This window comes from Saimiri boliviensis, chromosome 5 (assembly GCF_048565385.1).
Source record: "Saimiri boliviensis isolate mSaiBol1 chromosome 5, mSaiBol1.pri, whole genome shotgun sequence".
In the NCBI taxonomy this organism is placed as follows: domain Eukaryota; kingdom Metazoa; phylum Chordata; class Mammalia; order Primates; family Cebidae; genus Saimiri; species Saimiri boliviensis.
This window is the reverse complement of record NC_133453.1, coordinates 21,573,756-21,580,234: the sequence shown is the minus strand read 5'-3', so window position 1 is coordinate 21,580,234 and position 6,479 is coordinate 21,573,756.

The following is a 6,479-nucleotide window of genomic DNA, read 5'->3' as shown; positions in this document are numbered from 1 at the left end:
AAAGTGTGATCTCCATTTCACAGGTGAGGAAGCTGAGGTTAAATATAGGGAATCTCACCAAGGGGATATTAGATCTCAAACTTAGCCCATTTGTCTAGAATCTGTGCTGTTTCATCTCAACTGTATTGCCTCTCAGGCCTTCCAGAATGCCCACCCTGCTTCACTCTTCAGTCCCTTTCCTTTTATTTATTTATTTATTTTTTGGACTGGAGTCTGATTCTGTTGCCCAGGCTGAGGTGCAGTGGCATAACTTTGGCTCATTGCAAACTCCACCTCCCAGGTTCAAGCAATTCTCTTGCCTCAGCCTCCCGAGTAGCTGGGATTACAGGTGTGCACCACCATGCCCAGCTAATTTTTGTATTTTTAGTAGAGATGGGGTTTTGCCATATTGGCCAGGCTGGTCTTGAACTCCTGACTTCAGGTGATCCACCTGCCTTAGCCTCCCAAAGTGCTGGGATTACAGGCATGAGTCACCGTGCTTGGCCCTTTAGTCCTTTTCGGTTCACCTTCTTATGGCACCGACTTCCAGGGAAACCACATTCTTCCAGAAAAACACAAACCAGATCATCTACATATCCAGGCAGACTGTTCCTGCCATAGAACATTTCCAGGCTCTTTGTTCTGCCTAGAATGTTCTCCTCCACCGACTTCTCCAATTCACCCTTCATGGCATGGCCAGTTCTTTCATTCCCTTCAGGGTTTTCCTCTTTGTCAACTCCTTACAGAGGATGTCCCTAATCCTGCTTCCTGAATGTTCAGTGTAGCTGGCCCTTCCCTTCATGCATTTGCCATGTTTCTTAATTATAAATTAGGTGTTTGCTTGTCTGTTTTCTGTTAGGTGCTCAAGAACAAGGACAAAGTCCAGATTTTTTCACCAATGTATACACAACCTGGCATGGAGCTTATACAGTGGGTGCACAAAATGTTACTACAACATTTGCAAAAGAGCCTTTTATTTCAAACGCTCATCCGTAGGGTTAGCAGGTCTCACCGACTTCACTCTCTTCCCTTTCTGCACCTTGGGGAACCACCTGCTTTGCTGATTGGGGAGGTCAAAGGGTCTGCTCCTCCACTCCTCCCCACCTTCCAGCTGAGACACTGTCTCTCTTGCTAACCCTTTTCCTCTTTCTTCCTTCACAACCCTCCCTTGGTTCCCTAAAGCGTTGGCTCTGAAAGAACAAAAGGCAGAAAGGCTCATAGGTGATTTCTGCTTTGTGTCCTACCCATTCACCCCAAATAACAAAACTCAAAGCAGGCTACCTGCTTGGGTAGGGGCAGAAGAGGAGCATGCAAGGACATAGATCCACATCTCAAAATTCTTTGTTAAACAAACATCAGTAAAGACGGGAGCTGAAAGGTGGATTCAACAGGGGTGGGAGAAACTTCAGGGACAGTGGTGCTGTCCTGGATTTATTTCAAAGCTAGTTCAAAATTTACCAATCAACCCATGGATTATGAAGGGATAAACCACCACAGAGTAACAACAATAGTAAATAATAAGGATGGCATTTATTGAGCACCTATTTTGTGCCAAGCATTGAACTGGCATTTTATATATAGTATCTCTAACTCCAGATTCTGGCTCTTTCTCAATGCCACGTTCTCTCTTGTGTAAAAATAAGATCTTACTCACCACCAGGCCAGTCAGCAGCAAATGGCACTGGGTGCTCTGCTCTGGGGAGTGGGGAGATACTTTTGGCAAGAGTCTAAGTGAAACTGGGGCTAGCTCAATCCATACCCTGCTGTATTCCAGAAACTCCCCAGCCTGCCAAGTTAGGGTTACCAAGGCAAAGACTGATCCATGACCAGAGTGTTATGATCTACCCTGGTGGGGATAAAAGTCATTCTGGATCTCCTCGCCTTCTTAGAGTTTGCAATTGTCATCTTTTTTTTTTTTTTTTTGATGGCGTTTTACCCTGTCGCTCAGGCTAGAGTGCAGTGGCATGATCTCGGCTCACTGGGGTTCAAACAATTCTCCTGCCTTAGGCTCTCAAGTAGCTGGGATTACAGGTGACTGCCACTGTGCTCAGACAATTTTTGTATTTTTAGTAGAGAGGGGGGTTTCACCATCTTAGCCAGGTTGGTCTCGAACTCCTGACCTCGTGATCCACCCGCCTTGGTCTCCCAAAGTGCTGCTTTGGGATTACAGGTATGAGCCACCATGCTCAGCCACAATTCTCACCTTTAATATGGCTCTAAGAATTATTTCTCTGGTAAGAGCAAGCTTTTGCTTATTTTATGTGTGTACATTTCACCATTTTTCACATTGCAAGTTATTTGAGGACTTTTTGGTACTTGTGTCTCTTCGATTTGTAGTGGTATTGAAACTAGCTAACACTGTTGAGCACTTACTATGGGCCAGTCATGGCTTTACACAGATGAACTCATTTTAGCCTCTCAACAACCCTGTTATTATTGCCATTTTACAGATAGGTAATCTGAGTTCCAGAGAGGTCAAATAACTTAATCAAAGTTACACAATTGTCAAGTGGCAGAGCTGTGCTATAAACTCAGGCTGCTTGGCTCTAGATGTCTCACATCTATTCCTCTATGCAGATGCTAGTCGCAAAGATGCAGTCTCCTTGAAAAGTCGATCTGGGAAGTTAGTAGTATATTTCAATTTGTGCCCATGGCATGGAAGGTCCAGCAGCTGTAGGAGGGCAAGACATGGTGGGAGGCCAGGTGCCATGACTCATGCCTGTAACTGCAGTGCTCTGAGAGGTTGAGAAGGGTGGATCACTTGCGGTCAGGCGCTCGAGACGAGCCTGGCCAACGTGGCGAAACCCCGTCTCTACTAAGATTGCAAAAATTAGCCGGTTATGGTGTCCACCTGTAGTCCCAGCTACTCAGGAGGCTGAGGCAGGAGAATCGCTTGAACCTGGGAGGTGGAGGTTGCAGTGAGCCGAGATCATGCCATTGCACTCCAGCCTCGGTGACAGAGCAAGACTCCTTTAGGAAAAGAAAAAAAAAAAAAAAAAAAAGACCCAGTGTGGGGAGGTACGGTGGTATACAGGGATAAACATTAGACATAAAGCCGGAAGCCCTTGCATCTGCTTCTTGACCATGCTGCCTATGAACCCTGAACCTTGGACAAGCCAATGAAACTTTCCAAGCCTCATTTTCTCACTTGTCAAATGGGATTAAGCTGTTCTTCCACAGAGATGTTGTGAGGAACCAATGAGCATGTGAATATTAAAGTGGCTTGTAAACCGGAAAGCACTACCTGTATTTTAAATAATGAAGTTATCATTGTTACTATCCTTAAAAGTACAGGATGGAGCTGATGGGGGATGAGAGTAATCATAAGAGAAGCAGGGGCTACCCAGGCCTGTTAATGGGAGGGCCATTCCCTCATGTCCTCTCCGCCAGCTCCTTGATGTTGGCACCACTAATGCCTGGTGTCTGCTCATCCCATGACCTGGACTGAGAGCTCATTTCCCTGATTCTAGCAGTCAGGATGCCTAGCTGCCAGCAATAGCCATTTTACGCTGGCAAGGAATTTATTAAAGAAATAATGATTAGGTAGTATTCTGGGGAGGAACAGAGAGCAAGGGCCACTGAGCAGCCACAGTACGAGAACGTCTCTCCCTTCCATGCTGTAGAGGTCTGAGTCTCCTGTGCACATTGTTCCCTTCTACATTCAGGTCTTGCACAGGTGAGTCTGACTGGTGGAATCGAGGTCAGTATCTGTGCCCTGGCTGCAAGGGTTTTCTGGCTTCTACCTTGGCCAGAGAGGATTTATGAGAAATGACCAAAATGTAAAAGTACATTTTCAAGGCCGGGCGCGGTGGCTCAAGCCTGTAATCCCAGCACTTTGGGAGGCCGAGGTGGGTGGATCACAAGGTCAAGAGATCGAGACCATCCTGGTCAACATGGTGAAACCCCGTCTCTACTAAAAATACAAAAAAATTAGCTGGGCATGGTGGCGCGTGCCTGTAATCCCAGCTACTCAGGAGGCTGAGGCAGGAGAATTGCCTGAATCCAGGAGGCGGAGGTTGCGATGAGCCGAGATCGCGCCATTGCACTCCAGCCTGGGTAACAAGAGCAAAACTCCGTCTCAAAAACAACAACAACAACAAAAAAACATGGGTTTTCAAAGATTTGGGTGGCCATGGATGATAAAATCTTCCATACTGGCCTAGTTCCCAGCATGCTGGACCCCAGAGAACAGCATGAGATTCCAGGAAACAGCACGAGAGGAACCCACCAAGGGCTTCTGGCCCATTCATGGGGAGCCCAGAGAATGGTGTGCTTGCTTGTGCCCCCAAATCTGGGTGGTGTGGCAGGATGGCTCCTGCTCCCTTGGACTTAGGGGACAGGCTGCTGTACTGCTGCGTGTGCAGACAAGTGTCCTGGGGTGCCAGCATGCAGGGTAGGGACGTTCATGTGAGACTGGACTGTGGGGAAGGGTGTGACAGTTGGCTACTGTTCTGATCTGGCCTGTCGCTGGCTTCTGCCTTTGCTGTCACCTTTCCTGTCACTTCAGTGTCTCCAGGCTCTAAGATAGGAGCTGACACATACCCAGAGTGACCATCCTTTGTGCATGCAAGGAGTGCTCTTTTGTCACAGAAATGCAGACCCCAATCGGAAACACACCGTAGGGGACTGACAGTTGCAGGTGCGCCGCAGGCAGGATGTCAGGAGACGAGCGGGCCTAACGAACGCATACGTTTATTCTAATAGGATGAGTTGGTACGAAACAACTGGTGGGTGTCAGCACATCTTACTCCCTCCAGCCTGGAAGGAAAGAGATAAACATGGGTTTCTAAAGGCTCTTCAAGGGGAGATTTTACTTCGTCATCTCAGAAGGGTGGAGGAGAGAGGAAGGTCTGCAAAGGTAGAGAACGGAGCTGCAGACTCTGGGTGGGGTGTGGGAGTCTCTAACTGAAAGAGGATGGGAGTCTGGAGCTCCCAAACGATGAGGACCTGTGCTCAGCAGCTTCCCTGGGGTGGGTGGAGCCTCAGAGGCACAAGTCCTTTGATACCCTATGGTAGCTTGGTGTGCAGGATATACATGGCCTGGTACCCCAGGGGTCCCTGGTTGGCAAGACCCTCCTCAGGCTGTCTCAGTATTAAAGTAACTGATGTCTGACTTTACAGGCTAGAGGAGCAGGGCTGGGAACGCAATGCCAGGGTAGACTGAAGACCAGAGCCCTTGTGAAATGCCGACCAGGAAAGATTCCAAGGCTCTTGCGTATCTCTAAGGACGTGAAGGCCCTACCAAAACAAAACTCAAGCTAGAGACTTGGAACCACATTGCCTGGCTCAGAGAAATGAAGAATTGGGATAGCCCTAGTTTGCTAGGGCTACTGTAACACAGTACCATCGACCAAGTGGCTTAAACAATGGAAATTGACTGCCTCACAGATCTGGAAGCTAGATGCCAGATATTGAGGTGTCGGTAGGGCCAGGCTCCTTCTAAAGGCACTAGGGAAGGATCTGCTCCAGGCCTCTCTCCCAGCTTTGGAGGTTGCTTGGCTTGTGGAAGCAGAACTTCAGTCTTTACTAGGTGTTCTCCCTGAATGCGCCTCTGTGTCCAAATTTCCTCTTTTTATTTTTATTACATACATATATGTGTGTGTGTGTATATATATATATGTATATGTGCGTGTGTGTATATATATGTATATATTTGAGATTGAGTCTCACTCTGTCGCCCAGGCTGGAGTGCAGTGGCATGATCCCTGCTCACTGCAACCTCCACCTCCTGGGTTCAAGTAAGTCTCCTGCCTCAGCTCCCGAGTAGCTGGGATTACAGGTGTGTGCCACCACACCCAGTTAATTTTTGTATTTTTAGTAGAGACAGGGTTTCACTATGTTGGCCAGGATGGTTTCGAACTCCTGATCTCAAGTGAGCTGCCCACCTAGGACTCACAAAGTGCTAGGATTACAGGTGTGAGCCACCGCGCCTGGCCAATTTCCCCTTTTCATAGGAACACCCAGTCATAATGGAGGAGGAGCCCACCCTTATCTTAACATCTACAAGAACATTATTGCCAAATAAGGGCACAATCTGATGTACAAGGGGTTAGGACATCAACATATAAATTGTGGGGGACACAATTCAACCCCCAACAGCTGGGTCTCCCATTCTGAGTTCTAGGGCATGCTTCACATGCTCTGCCTGGGCCCAGCTGATTCCCACCCTGGGAATTCCCACCTTGGGACTCACCCTGTGAGACTTCGGAGGACAGCACATCTCTTTCAGTTAAAAATTTTGTCTGTGGCTTGGAGAATTACCTTCAATATACAGATAATGGTGCCCAGACCTGTTGGCAGCTTGCCTCCCAGCTGTGACCATGGCAGGTAACCAGCCTCCCTGAGTCTTCACTGTCCTCTGCCGACCAAATGGGAGTCCTAATAGCTCCTCTTATTATTATGCCTGAGACGCGGCAGCCAGTTGGAGAGGGCCTACCTGGCGGAGGGGCTGTGAGCACACACAACACAAGTGGGCAGCCAGCAGATCGTAGCTCCCTTCC